The following is a 15,607-nucleotide window of genomic DNA, read 5'->3' on the forward strand; positions in this document are numbered from 1 at the left end:
GCACTTGGTCTGGGCCCGGCGCCGCATTTGCTTTTGTCTGCTGCAAGAGATTGTGTATTACAGCCGGTGTGCAGTTTGTATCGCATAGTTTCTTGGCTGTGGAATTCGAGTCGTGTGCCGCCCGCCTCAGGAATGGAAAAATATTTCTGGCGTTGGAGAAATTTGTCTTGAACACATCACTAAATTTGCCTGCCACCTCTTGAGGGTCGGTGATAGTTCGACCATTGCACTCGAAGCTCGCACCGTCGAGGGGGATTTTTGTTTTTGAGTGAATGTAGCGCCAGAAATCTTTGCTGCCGTCGCGCCCTTTACCTAGTTTCCACAGCCAACTATCCCTTGCTGCTCTCAGCGCTGCTTGCGCTGCTCGCCTCGCCGCAAGGAAAACCTGCCTCGTATTGTCACTTTTATTATTTAACCACTGCCTAAACATATGTTCGCGAATTCGAATCAGCATCTTAATTTGTTTATTCATCCACGGTTGAAGACATTTCTTGGTTCTGCCTCCGACCCGCTTTTTTGGAATGTGTTCCCCGGCACACTCAAAAACGATCCTTTTCCAGTTTTCCCAGCTCTCTGTAACGTCATTAAAAGCTAAGACGACCTGCAGGCGCTGCAGGAGGGCGTCGTTCATCGCTGTCCAGTTTGCTTTGCGAAAGTCGTAGACCTCGCGGGGTGCAGAGAGGGGGCGAATAGTCGCGAGTGAAAGGGTTGATTTTACTGCTTCGTGATCACTGACGCCGGGGACAACCTCGGTGGACGCAACTATTGGTGGAACGTCGGAAAGGAAAAGGTCAAGAGTCGTAGACGTTGTGGCAGTCGTTCTTGTGGGGGATTTAACTAGCTGGGACAACCCCATGCTGGCAAAAGCATCGACGAAATTTACGGCGACGGCGGTTCGAGCAAGAGGCGGCGTTGATTCCCAGTTGACGTCCAAGTTAAAATCACCCATTAAAAAACTGCCATCAAAATTGTTTTTTACAGCTGCTGCAAGGTCAAGGGAGTGCATCAGGTCGTTGTTGTAGGCATCGTCAGCATTCGGGCGTCGATATCCCGACCCCACAAGCAGCTTTAAATCATTGACTCTTATTTGGGCCCACACCACCTCCGCGCGCCCCTCGAGATGTTCGAGCCTTTTTGGCTGCAGAAAAGGGCGAATCGCAAGCAAAACGCCTCCCGCAGGGCGCCGACCCCCCAAGCGGTCCTTGCGCAGTACAACGAACTCGCGTGGCAGCACCTCATGGTTGTGGACGTCGGGGGTGAGCCATGACTCGTTTACCGCGCAAAGATCGGGGGAATGAGTGTCGAGCAGGGCGAGAATATCGGCGGCTTTATTGCGGTCTTTCAGGCTGCGAGCATTGAAGGTCAGAAACGAGATGGCGTTCTTGTCGGCTCGGCGCGGCAAAATTTGAACTCGAGGGGGATTTGGGGGTGGCGGAGGGAGGCTCCAATATGAGTCATTTAGATCAGGCAGTGTGCAGCTCCAACATATAAAGTTATTTTTTTTGCGATAGGAATTCAGCTCTTTGTCGCTCAACTTGGCGTGCTTGGCGAGACATGTCCGATGGAATTTGTTCTGGCAGCTACCGCAAGAAATTTTTACCGCATTTCTTCGGCCGACTCTGTTGCAGTAAATGCATTGCACCTGCAGAGGGCCAGGCAGGACATTTATGTCACCGCAGAGGAGGGCGAAAATCGTGAGACTTCTGCCTACGGCTGCCACTGCTGAGCGAATGCTGCACTTATCACGCGTTGTGAGAAAGCGGCAAATGTTCAAAATGTGGCAGTGGTTATTCCTTCCGTGTACCAGGGTAACACTCACCCAACTGGACAACCTTACACCCTGGGTAACTCCGATGGAGGCGAAGTGGATAGTGTAGGGGTTGGCGATTGTCCTCGGGTCCTGCAGTCGTTGTTGGCGCCGCAGGAAGTCGTGTTTTGGTAGACGAAAAAGCGCCGCGCAGATCAGGGTGAGTAGCAGCAGGCCTCGTCTTCTCATACTGGAATTTGGCACGTTTTTCGAGTTCAGGGGTGACCAAGGGTTAAGTCGCCCCAGAAGGGTTTGGGGGTGCAACTCATGTACCCCCTGGGCCCGCGTCGTCTGGGTAGCTTTAACAGACTCGATGGAATCGTAAGAAATCTGCGGGACTCTGAAAAGTGCGTGCGTATCTTACCAGTATGATGCTCAGCTTTCCGAATTGGAGATTTATTCACTCCGCACTTGAACCCTTGGGAGGGTTCAAATTATTGAGAAAACTGTCGGAGACGAGTATCACACGCTTGGTGGAATAGTTTCTCACGTCGAGTGTGAAATCGGTAAAAGGTTTTGTATGTATGGAAAAATTACATTTACCAACCGCCGAGTTACAGTTTTTGCCACCCATAACTTTAATTAAATATTTGGATTTTCATAAGAACTGGCGAGATTTGTAACCCGGCAGAATCTGTAACTTTGCCTTACATACATTGTGTACGTAAACGCGAGCAAATAATAATACATAACTGTGCATTATAATTATTTAAGAATTTACTACAAAAAATTATCGTCAGCATAATGTACTAAAAGGGCTAAAAGGTTGTGGAAGAATTACACTTTTCGCTGCGACTTGCACAGTTTTCGCCAGCCATATTTTTATATTAATGGGATTCTCATTAGAACGGGCTAGATAATAATGTGTGTAACGCGGCGGAAACCCGGAAACTGTAATTATTCTTTCATAAGCAATAGCGCATAATCTTGTTGGATTTCTTTTGACGATAATCTATTTTATGTAGATAGATAAATTAACAAACATGAACAACACTTACCCAATTGATCGCAGGATCCAGGCAATCCGTTCGAACCACGGGACGCCCTATCCTTGACTTTGTCCACTGTCCTCTCGAGTTGCGGCGTCCGTTGTCCATTACTAATTGATTAAACTTTGAACGGTCGAACGGCCGTTGACGCGTAAGGCGATGAAGGAATTCTTCGCCAGTCCTGCCGTTGGCCGTTGGGTTGCTGCCTGCCGCCCTCTCCCCCGCTCCATAACAGAGGCAGGCAGCAGCACACTGCAGGCATACCATGCAAGCGCGTGCATGCATGTGCATGGTGTGCAGCCGCCGCAACCGCGAGCAGGCTGAAAATTCCTAAAAATCCTATTTTTAGCCCCTTTTTGTCCTTTATAACCAGACCTTTTACAAATTGGCCCGTTTCTCGGTAGGATAAAATAAGATTAAACAATTTATATTTTGTTATAAGTAATTATGATTTTAAATTGAATTTATTGGAATTAGTTCTATACCGTTTAATTCTGGGGCTTAAAAAGCAAAAAAGGTGTTAGTTGTATAGTAAACAATTTGTTTGGTTTTAATAGCTCTTAATTAAATTCATGGAATTAATAAAGGAATATTATTTGCGAGCACGATTTTGTTAGATCTAAAATTACTGAAGATTCCATGCGTGAATTTATTTTGAAAATTTAATAACAATAACCGCGTGAGACGACCTTTTGCTATGGGCCCAATGCGAAGATGCAGCTCGAAATTTATTAAGTGCCGCACTATAACGACGCGCGCACGCCACTTCGGGCACCGCGTGCGCGTCGCACGACGCTTCGGTGCGGCGCCGACCGCGTCCGCGATCATCCTGGCACACATGTGAACCCACCCCCGAGGGGTCGCGGGTGGTTGAAAGGGTCGACGCTCGACGCAGGAGGTCGCGAAAGTGCGTGCGCGCGACCGCGGCACACGGCTCGAAATTTTCCAAGTGCCGCACTATAACGACGCGCGCACGCAACTTTGAGCACCGCGTGCGCGTCGCAAGACGCTACGGTGCGGCGCTGATTACCTCCGCAAGCTTCCTAGCACACATATAAACAACCTCCGAGAGATCGCGGGTGGTTGCGAGGGTTGGCGCTCGACGCAGGAGGTCGTGAAAGTGCGTGCGCGCGACCGCGGCATACGGCTCGAAATTTTCCAAGTGCTGCACTATAACGACGCGCGCACGCCACTTCGGGCACCGCGTGCGCGTCGCACGACGCTACGGTGCGGCGCTGATTACCTCCGCAAGCATCCTGGCACACATGTCAACAACCCCCGAGGGGTCGCGGATGGTTGCGAGGGTCGGCGCTCGACGCAGGAGGTCGCAAAACGGCACCCGCGCGACCGCCGTCCGCGTACCGAACTGCTAAAAATCGATTAAAGGGTTAAAGGATTTTCCGGGGAAATTCACAACCATTCCTCTTTAAAGATTGGTAGTTTCAAATATGTCGATTATTGTCAATAAAGGGATTTGTCCTTTCGTCAATAAAGTTTTAAAATATGTATATGAACCAGTTTGAAAACAAGGGAAAGTTACCAAAATAGAATTCATATTTCAATGTCAAACGCAGTTTTTAAAGTAAAAATAATAAGGACCACATTGTTACCCTCAGATTTTAAAATTTTAAATTTTAAACCACTAAATTTTTGAAATGTCTGAAACTGGTCTCGACTTGACTCGTCCCGAAGTGGTATCGCTCAAAATGTCCTAAACTGGACTTGACTCGACTCGACGCGTTCGTCCCAACCACTTTTAAATTTAAGGATATCCACCTTTTCAATAATTGAAATTTAAATTACTACTCAAAAGGACCACTTTGCCACCCCCAAATTAAAAAATCTTGAATTAAAACCATTAATTTTTTACAAATGTCTAAAACTGGTCTCGACTTGACTCGTCCCAAAGTGGTATCGCTCAAAATGTCCTAAACTGGACTTGACTCGACTCGACGCGTTCGTCCCAACCACTTTTAAGTTTAAGGATATCCACCTTTTCAATAGTTGAAATTTAAACTACTATTCAAAAGGACCACTTTGCCACCCTCAAATTACAAAAATCTTGAATTAAAACCATCAATGTTTTCAAATGTCCTACACTCGTCTCGACTTGACTCGTCCTTATGAAGGACAGGACAAGTACGCGAGTTTTATTACCGGATTGGAACCGTCCACAACTGGTCCAACTTGACTCGACTCGTCTGACTCGGCCCAACCTGTCCAATTTCTTGGTGGGCCATTGCATACCTTTTGTTATAATTCTGAAATATTTACTTGGATTATATTTAAGCTATAATAATGGAAGTGAAATTTTTGATCTCCTATAAATTTTTAAATTTCGCTTGACCATGCAACTAAATGCAAAATTTTCTAGTCCAACTAGGAAATTTTTCTCTAATTTTTTATGCTTGAAGGCTAAATTCGCGCGGGAGGTTGTGGACTGCTTATGTCGATTAAGAATTATTTCAAATGTATTTTTCTTAATTAATTTTATTGGTATTGAATTTTGTCATTAAACAAATTTTATTTATACAACGGAAAACGATAATTTTTAAATAGGTAAAGATGGTAGCTGCAATCACACATTTTTAACGAACAAATAATCTATGTTACCATACCTCAACTACTTTTCCAGATAAATTCAACAATTGTGAAAATTGCCAGTTGAAACCAGGAGAACTTTTTCAAATATGGAAGCCACAGAAGCATCACAACGCTGCGGAAATGAATTCACTGGATTAACCGGAAGTTTTGTTCTGGGAATCATTTCGCTGACGATTTTTAGTTGAGTTTATGTTCATTATTTAAGCCATCATATGAGCACAGAAAATTTTTTTCGTCATAAAGTTTTCTAAATAAATATATACTTTTAAAAAAATATATGTGCATTGAATTTATTTTTTATTTAAGATATTGCAAACCTCGCATAATTATGTAGTAAAACGATCCAATTTCAATTTCAATAATTTCTTTAATTCATAAGGCCGTAATATTTACAGTTGACTTTTGAACTGTCGTCAAGATTGGTTATAATACAATATCAATTTAAAGAAATCTGTAAATCATGAGAAGAGGTTTATACCAACTAAAAATTTGTAGAACTCAACAAAATAGTACACGTCAAAATCTGCCTTAGATTTTTTTATATATAAAAAAGTGCATTTAAGGTTTAAGAAAATGCTCTGACGCCTAAATATCAGCGGTCAGATTTTCAAAAACCACTCTTCTCAACCTCACATATAGATAACAAAAATAGTCAAATGGTGCCAACCTTTTGCAATCCCCTTTTTGCACACTCAAACGGTAATAACATTAATTTTTTGTTGATTACTTGATAGCTTAAAAGAGTGTTAACCCCTTATTGCAGCCCCATCAAAATTGGAAAAAATGTCTTTTTTTGCATGTTGGAAGCAAAATAAATAATGACGTGACTAATGGAGCGTGCATGCAATTAAAAATGACTCAAATTTAATCTGATCAATCACCCTATCATCCCTCTCTCTCAACCCCAGAATGCAAGTGCTTGGAAGGATATCTTGAAAAAAGTCTAGCCGCTCGGCGTAACAGGCATTCTATTTGTTGGACTCTGATACCTTTAATTTTATTTTGGAAAACAAGTTTTAGCTAAAATGTTTTTCAAAAAAGGCTGCATTCGGCTCAACAAATCTGTTTGCTAAATATGGCATTCGGTTGAAAAACAGAAGAAATGATAAATTAAAATGGATTTTGTTTTGCAGCCGTCAAAGCTGATGAGGCCCGAGGGGCGAAAATGTACTGGAGCGAGAACGCGCTTGAATAACTTTTTCTTAAAATTTTCACTTGCAGTTAGCTGCTCGTTCAGATAAAAATAGCGCATATGCTGAGCCAAAGTAAAAGGTAAAAGGTGGTGGTTTGGGGAAGATTTTTGTTAATTTAAGAGAGTTTGGTGATCAGTGAAAATTTTTGCTGAAAGTGCCAAAAGCGACGCGATTTTAATCGTTATACTGCAATGCATGGGGTGAAAGGGGGGTTAATCACCCTTTGGCTATCTAGGGGAGAATGTGACGAGTCGAAAGGTTTGCAGTTTTTGCAGTTCTGACTGTTAGAACCCGAGATTAGGCAGTGACAATATATTAGTAGTAAAAATTGATTGGCACAAATCTTCTCGGATTTTTCGATATTTAACCTTTTCCGTCTCTAAAAATGGAAAAAAGGGGTAGTTTGAGGTAGATTTGTAAGAATTTAAGAGATTTATGTGATCGCAGTAAGTAAGTTTGTTGAAAGTGCAAAGCAACGTGATTTTTATCGTTTTTACAAAAGGAATAGAGGAAGGGGGGATGAGAGTGACCACCCTAAAAACCCTTCTAATGTCTTTGGGAGGTTGGGACAAGTTGAAAAGTGTGCAGTATGTGCAAATCTGATAGTTAGAACCCGAGATTTGGTGCTCACAATATTGGCAAAAATGCAACAGATTTTGTCACCATAGGTTGAGTCTAAAAATATTGAAAAGCTATTAATAGTAATGATTCAGGGAGTTCAATTGGTCAAAAAAATTTTACCTAGGCTATGGTTCATAGGAAAAAACACAAAGAGTCTTTTATTATTTATTTTTAAATAGAAATTCAAGTTTTAAATGCCAAACTGAACTTTAGACGGTTTTTAACCACTGTTAGGTGGTTCCAAAATTTCATGAACACCATGAAGATATGAGGGCGAAGCAAACTCGTTTATAATTAACGACCCTGCAGATTTTCTTGCGTCATAGTGTAGTGGGCAGTGGGTCGGACGTGGATTACAGGGAGTGAAGAGTGAAAGCAGCTAAAAATATAAGAATACGTGCGGAGATGAATGGTTGCGAGGGAATTAAAGTTTGATGGTGACGTAGGGAGAGAAATGATCAGTTCGGGGGGGGGGGGGTACACGGCACGCATTGTGGGCAAAAATTAAAAGCTGGCTCTGCGGGTTGCATTGAAGGGTCGCCCACGACCCGCTGGTGTTTTAGCTATACGCTTAATTGAATTTGAATCTGCGCCCGAGAGAGCGAGAGGAAAGGCTTTTTTATGCAAATACACAGGCAGAGAAATTAAAAAGTGGCTTCGGCCGACACGATTTTTTACGCTTGGCATGACGCCTCTGGGATTCGCAAAGCGCACAAAGGGGCGAGGAATGCGCCCCGGCCTTGTTTCCTTCGCGTCCTCTTTAATTAATCCTGCTTTTGCAAAGCACCGATCACCGATCGCTGCTGTAATTGACTTATTTCTAAACGAGGCGCATATTTGACACTAATCACTCGAGCGTCACGCCTTTGAACCTGTTAGCATTGAATGCAGGAGAGTTATTGACATCTACTTCGTTCCAGGCTGGCAATATAAATAGCTTTTGCGATGCTCTCCAGGAAATCCAGTGATCACATTGAAAAAATCCGTTTTTTCCGATTGAAGAATTCCACGCTTCATAAAAGAGAACACACTATACCACCTTTTAATCCGAAAAATGTTATTTCCTTATTATAGGATTATACAGAGTTTAAAATAAGATATTAGTAAAATAGGAAATCTTTCCGTTATTTGTTACAGTTTTCCAGATATCTGTCCAGATCCAGAGCTTCCAATCGTTGCGGGACCATCTTATGAGCACGAATTATGCAATTTTAAGCCATTTGAACCAAACTTAAAATCGTCTAAAGCATCTAAAAACAGTATAAATCGTCTAAATTAACTCAAAATCTGTAAATTAATGCATGATTTTGCTTCGCTGGTGGAAATTTAGGCCAGTTTTAATTTTTAAAGAAATTTGTCATGCAAAAAGAATAAAAATGATGCTTTCTTTGTCACCCGTTTTCAGTGGGTTGGGTGGGTCCCAGTTCAGACGTCTCCCTAACCAACCCTTCAACTTAAACTGAAAATTTTTATAAATTGCATCTCAAAATATTCGCTATCTATCATGAATTTTTCATCTTCTTTTGTAATCTCCTGCACATTGATTTTTTACACTTTTTATTGATAGGATCAAATGGTTGAAGGGTTGATTGCGAGAGTAACAATAATTGGAATTTTACTGTGCTGACTGCTGACAATGAGAACTTTTTTGTATACAAGAGTTTTTTGCCTTTGTTCATGTAATTTAATTATTGCTTTAATTGTACGACCCTAGTAACCATCAAGGTTGATCAAGAGTCATTTGATTTGCTGTTGAAATTCAAGAAGGGTAAAAGTTGCTCATTTTGATGAAATTCTTTTTGGGAAGTTAAAATCTCGTTCATGGCTACCAAATTTGACAATTTTTGTTTTGGTCAGGTAACGGCAAGTGCGATTTTGAAGCATTCTTGAATTGGTCTTGAACTTCAACAATCGTGATATTATGGTCTTTTTGAAAAAACTCATGTTTGGAAATTATTTAATGAGCTTCAAAATGACCGAATTCATTATCACTAACTAAGTTAAATGAAGTGCTTTGCTGATAATAGCACTCTTGACACGTCAAGACTGAATCAAATTTGATCAAGGTTGATTTAAAATAGAAGAAAAATTATTTTCAAGAAAATTTCTTAAAATCGTTGAAATTGCCCAAATCAAAAATTGGGGGGAGAAGGGTTTGCTACCCCAATTTATTCAACTTATTCAAGTCTGATTCAGATCTGCTTTAGGCTTGAATCAGTCTTGAAATATTTTTGCGATGTTAAATAATCTGTTCACGTGAGCAAAAAATCAAATGTAAACACATTTCCAATTAATTCGAGGTGAATTTAATTTTTCCGCGGACTTGTAATTATTTCTCCCTTGAGTGTGTGTAAAGTGTGTGGACTTAGCGCCATCGCGCGCTCTCGCTTATTGCCTCGCGCGCTCGTCGCACTGTCGCCACTGTCGCTCGCGCTGCCAGCCAACGCAACAGCTGGTTTGGATTGCATCATCTTCATGTCTGGCGGCCGCGGATGTTTATCTCCTTTGTTTTAAGTGGTTTTTGTGACAGATCAACTGCATAACAGACCCTAAATCGGATGATGGATGTCGTACAAGGTAAGGGCTTTGATTTTACATGAATTTGGTCGCGGGGGTATACGGGTAATACGCGCAGAGTTTGGTTTGTTTTGGTTTAGTACCAAAAAACACAAGCTCAAAAATTTCAATTTCTGCTTGTTTTTGTCGTTTTTATCAACTTAAACATTAAATAGGCGATGTAATTTTCCAATATCATTCGTTCTGGTGTTGCATCACGTCTCAAAAATTAGTTTTTGTCCATAATTTTGGCTAAAGAGTTCATTTTTAAGACACGTACATTTAATGTTTGTAGTTTTTACTCTTATTTGTGTCGGTTGTTTATTCATAATGAATTTTTGTAAAATGTATACATGCATGATATAATTTGTTGTTGTTGTTTTTCCGTTATAGGAGGAGCCTTTTTCCAAGAGGAAAAGAAGAATCCTTTTGATGCTGATTGCATCAGCTTTGATCTGTTTTCGGGCACCCAGATGGACGGCTGGAAAGAAAATGTTTGCTGTGCAGCCTTCAATAAGGTAATATATTTAATAATAAAATTAATTTTCCTTAACAGCGAACATCAGCCAGTTCCCAGAGTTCCAGATTTTAATCAAAATTTGGAACTTTTTGGACACTGGTTGACCAGCCAGTTCTTGATGTGTTTCTAAAAGTTAAAACCAGATATTTTACTAGCTTAAATTTTCGGCTTTTCTAAGTTGGATGTATTTATGGCTATGATAAATTTTTTCCTGCAAAAACAGTTCAATTTAAAAATTTTTTAAGTTGGAAATAAGTAAATAATTTCTTCAATTTCCATTATTTCGCTACAAGAAGCAACAACTAATATATTTATCTCATCAGAAATTTAACCGCATGTCATTCGCATAATATTACCAAGTAGAATTAAATAAAATAAGCCCAGAAATGGAAAAAATACATAATATTTTATCGATTTTAATCAGAATAAATCCGTCATTAAGACTTTTTGACATTAAATCAGTCCGTAACGAGCTACCCGTTACGCGTAACGCCCTACCCTTTACGCGTAACGCCCTACCCGTTACGCGTAACGCCCTACCCGTTACGCGTAACGCCCAACCCGTTACGCGTAACGCCCTACCCGTTACGCGTAACGCCCTACCCGTTACGCGTAACGCCCTACCCGTTACGCGTAACGCCCTACCCGTTACGCGTAACGCCCAACCCGTTACGCGTAACGCCCTACCCGAATTAAAAATGGCAGTATAGTTAAGTAAATAATTTCTTCAATTTCCATTATTTCGCCACAAGAAGCAACAACTAATATATTTATCTCATCAGAAACTTAACCGCATGTCATTCACATAATATTACCAAGTAGAATTAAATAAAATAAGCCCAGAAATGGAAAAAATACATAATATTTTATCGATTTTAATCAGAATAAATCCGTCATTAAGACTTTTTGACATTAAATCAGTCCGTAACGCCCTACCCGTTACGCGTAACGCCCTACCCGTTACGCGTAACGCCCAGCCCGTTACGCGTAACGCCCTACCCGTTACGCGTAACGCCCTACCCGTTACGCGTAACGCTCTACCCGTTACGCGTAACGCCCTACCCGTTTCGCGTAACGCCCTACCCGTTACGCGTAACGCCCTACCCGTTACGCGTAACGCCCCACCCGTTACGCGTAACGCCCTACCCGAATTAAAAATGGCAGTATAGTTAAGTAAATAATTTCTTCAATTTCCATTATTTCGCTACAAGAAGCAACAAATAATATATTTATCTCATCAGAAATTTAACCGCATGTCATTCGCATCATATTACCAAGTAGAATTAATTAAAATAAGCTCAAAAATGGAAAAAATACATAATATTTTATCGATTTTAAACATAATAAATCCGTCATTAAGACTTTTTGACATTAAATCAGTCCGTAACGCCCTACCCGTTACGCGTAACGCCCTAACCGTTACGCGTAACGCCCTACCCGTTACGCGTAACGCCCTACCCGTTACGCGTAACGCCCTACCCGTTACGCGTAACGCCCTACCCGTTACGCGTAACGCCCTACCCGTTACGCGTAACGCTCTACCCGTTACGCGTAACGCCCTACCCGTTACGCGTAACGCCCTACCCGTTACGCGTAACGCTCTACCCGTTACGCGTAACGCCCTAACCGTTACGCGTAACGCCCTAACCGTTACGCGTAACGCCCTACCCGTTACGCGTAACGCCCTACTCGTTACGCGTCACGCCCTACCCGTTACGCGTAACGCCCCACCCGTTACGCGTAACGCCCTACCCGAATTAAAAATGGCAGTATAGTTAAGTAAATAATTTCTTCAATTTCCATTATTTCGCTACAAGAAGCAACAAATAATATATTTATCTCATCAGAAATTTAACCGCATGTCATTCGCATCATATTACCAAGTAGAATTAATTAAAATAAGCTCAGAAATGGAAAAAATACATAATATTTTATCGATTTTAAACATAATAAATCCGTCATTAAGACTTTTTGACATTAAATCAGTCCGTAACGCCCTACCCGTTACGCGTAACGCCCTACCCGTTACGCGTAACGCCCTACCCGTTACGCGTAACGCCCTACCCGTTACGCGTAACGCCCTACCCGTTACGCGTAACGCCCTACCCGTTACGCGTAACGCCCAACCTGTTACGCGTAACGCCCTACCCGTTACGCGTAACGCCCTACCCGTTACGCGTAACGCCCTACCCGTTACGCGTAACGCCCTATCCGAATTAAAAATGGCAGTATAGTTAAGTAAATAATATCTTCAATTTCCATTATTTCGCTACAAGAAGCAACAACTAATATATTTATCTCATCAGAAATTTAACCGCATGTCATTCGCATAATATTACCAAGTAGAATTAAATAAAATAAGCCCAGAAATGGAAAAAATACATAATATTTTATCGATTTTAAACATAATAAATCCATCATTAAGACTTTTTGACATTAAATCAGTCCGTAACGCCCTACCCGTTACGCGTAACGCCCTACCCGATACGCGTAACGCCCTACCCGTTACGCGTAACGCCCTACCCGTTACGCGTAACGCCCTACCCGTTACGCGTAACGCCCTACCCGTTACGCGTAACGCCCTACCCGAATGAAAAATGGCAGTATAGTTAAGTAAATAATTTCTTCAATTTCCATTATTTCGCTACAAGAAGCAACAACTAATATATTTATCTCATCAGAAATTTAACCGCATGTCATTCGCATAATATTACCAAGTAGAATTAAATAAAATAAGCCCAGAAATGGAAAAAATACATAATATTTTATCGATTTTAATCAGAATAAATCCGTCATTAAGACTTTTTGACATTAAATCAGTCCGTAACGCCCTACCCGTTACGCGTAACGCCCTACCCGTTACGCGTAACGCCCAGCCCGTTACGCGTAACGCCCTACCCGTTACGCGTAACGCCCTACCCGTTACGCGTAACGCTCTACCCGTTACGCGTAACGCCCTACCCGTTTCGCGTAACGCCCTACCCGTTACGCGTAACGCCCTACCCGTTACGCGTAACGCCCCACCCGTTACGCGTAACGCCCTACCCGAATTAAAAATGGCAGTATAGTTAAGTAAATAATTTCTTCAATTTCCATTATTTCGCTACAAGAAGCAACAAATAATATATTTATCTCATCAGAAATTTAACCGCATGTCATTCGCATCATATTACCAAGTAGAATTAATTAAAATAAGCTCAAAAATGGAAAAAATACATAATATTTTATCGATTTTAAACATAATAAATCCGTCATTAAGACTTTTTGACATTAAATCAGTCCGTAACGCCCTACCCGTTACGCGTAACGCCCTAACCGTTACGCGTAACGCCCTACCCGTTACGCGTAACGCCCTACCCGTTACGCGTAACGCCCTACCCGTTACGCGTAACGCCCTACCCGTTACGCGCAACGCCCTACCCGTTACGCGTAACGCTCTACCCGTTACGCGTAACGCCCTACCCGTTACGCGTAACGCCCTACCCGTTACGCGTAACGCTCTACCCGTTACGCGTAACGCCCTAACCGTTACGCGTAACGCCCTAACCGTTACGCGTAACGCCCTACCCGTTACGCGTAACGCCCTACCCGTTACGCGTCACGCCCTACCCGTTACGCGTAACGCCCCACCCGTTACGCGTAACGCCCTACCCGAATTAAAAATGGCAGTATAGTTAAGTAAATAATTTCTTCAATTTCCATTATTTCGCTACAAGAAGCAACAAATAATATATTTATCTCATCAGAAATTTAACCGCATGTCATTCGCATCATATTACCAAGTAGAATTAATTAAAATAAGCTCAGAAATGGAAAAAATACATAATATTTTATCGATTTTAAACATAATAAATCCGTCATTAAGACTTTTTGACATTAAATCAGTCCGTAACGCCCTACCCGTTACGCGTAACGCCCTACCCGTTACGCGTAACGCCCTACCCGTTACGCGTAACGCCCTACCCGTTACGCGTAACGCCCTACCCGTTACGCGTAACGCCCTACCCGTTACGCGTAACGCCCAACCTGTTACGCGTAACGCCCTACCCGTTACGCGTAACGCCCTACCCGTTACGCGTAACGCCCTACCCGTTACGCGTAACGCCCTATCCGAATTAAAAATGGCAGTATAGTTAAGTAAATAATATCTTCAATTTCCATTATTTCGCTACAAGAAGCAACAACTAATATATTTATCTCATCAGAAATTTAACCGCATGTCATTCGCATAATATTACCAAGTAGAATTAAATAAAATAAGCCCAGAAATGGAAAAAATACATAATATTTTATCGATTTTAAACATAATAAATCCATCATTAAGACTTTTTGACATTAAATCAGTCCGTAACGCCCTACCCGTTACGCGTAACGCCCTACCCGATACGCGTAACGCCCTACCCGTTACGCGTAACGCCCTACCCGTTACGCGTAACGCCCTACCCGTTACGCGTAACGCCCTACCCGTTACGCGTAACGCCCTACCCGAATGAAAAATGGCAGTATAGTTAAGTAAATAATTTCTTCAATTTCCATTATTTCGCTACAAGAAGCAACAACTAATATATTTATCTCATCAGAAATTTAACCGCATGTCATTCGCATAATATTACCAAGTAGAATTAAATAAAATAAGCCCAGAAATGGAAAAAATACATAATATTTTATCGATTTTAATCAGAATAAATCCGTCATTAAGACTTTTTGACATTAAATCAGTCCGTAACGAGCTACCCGTTACGCGTAACGCCCTACCCGTTACGCGTAACGCCCTACCCGTTACGCGTAACGCCCCACCCGTTACGCGTAACGCCCAACCCGTTACGCGTAACGCCCTACCCGTTACGCGTAACGCCCTACCCGTTACGCGTAACGCCCTACCCGTTACGCGTAACGCCCTACCCGTTACGCGTAACGCCCAACCCGTTACGCGTAACGCCATACCCGTTACGCGTAACGCCCTACCCGAATTAAAAATGGCAGTATAGTTAAGTAAATAATTTCTTCAATTTCCATTATTTCGCCACAAGAAGCAACAACTAATATATTTATCTCATCAGAAACTTAACCGCATGTCATTCACATAATATTACCAAGTAGAATTAAATAAAATAAGCCCAGAAATGGAAAAAATACATAATATTTTATCGATTTTAATCAGAATAAATCCGTCATTAAGACTTTTTGACATTAAATCAGTCCGTAACGCCCTACCCGTTACGCGTAACGCCCTACCCGTTACGCGTAACGCCCTACCCGTTACGCGTAACGCCCAGCCCGTTACGCGTAACGCCCTACCCGTTACGCGTAACGCCCT

At 42.0% G+C, this 15,607-nt stretch overlaps 1 long non-coding RNA gene across 1 annotated transcript in view; it reads left to right on the forward strand.

Annotated features, from left to right (window-relative positions):
• Positions 1-10,161: 10,161 nt before the first annotated feature.
• LOC135936244 (uncharacterized) overlaps positions 10,162-15,607 on the forward strand; it is a 60,747-nt gene continuing 55,301 nt past the window's right edge. Inside the window, exon 1 of the long non-coding RNA XR_010574298.1 lies at positions 10,162-10,288. This is a non-coding gene — a long non-coding RNA (uncharacterized LOC135936244). The remainder of the gene's footprint in view (positions 10,289-15,607) is intronic.

The sequence above is a fragment of the Cloeon dipterum genome, chromosome 2 (assembly GCF_949628265.1).
Source record: "Cloeon dipterum chromosome 2, ieCloDipt1.1, whole genome shotgun sequence".
Classification (NCBI taxonomy): Eukaryota; Metazoa; Arthropoda; class Insecta; order Ephemeroptera; family Baetidae; genus Cloeon; species Cloeon dipterum.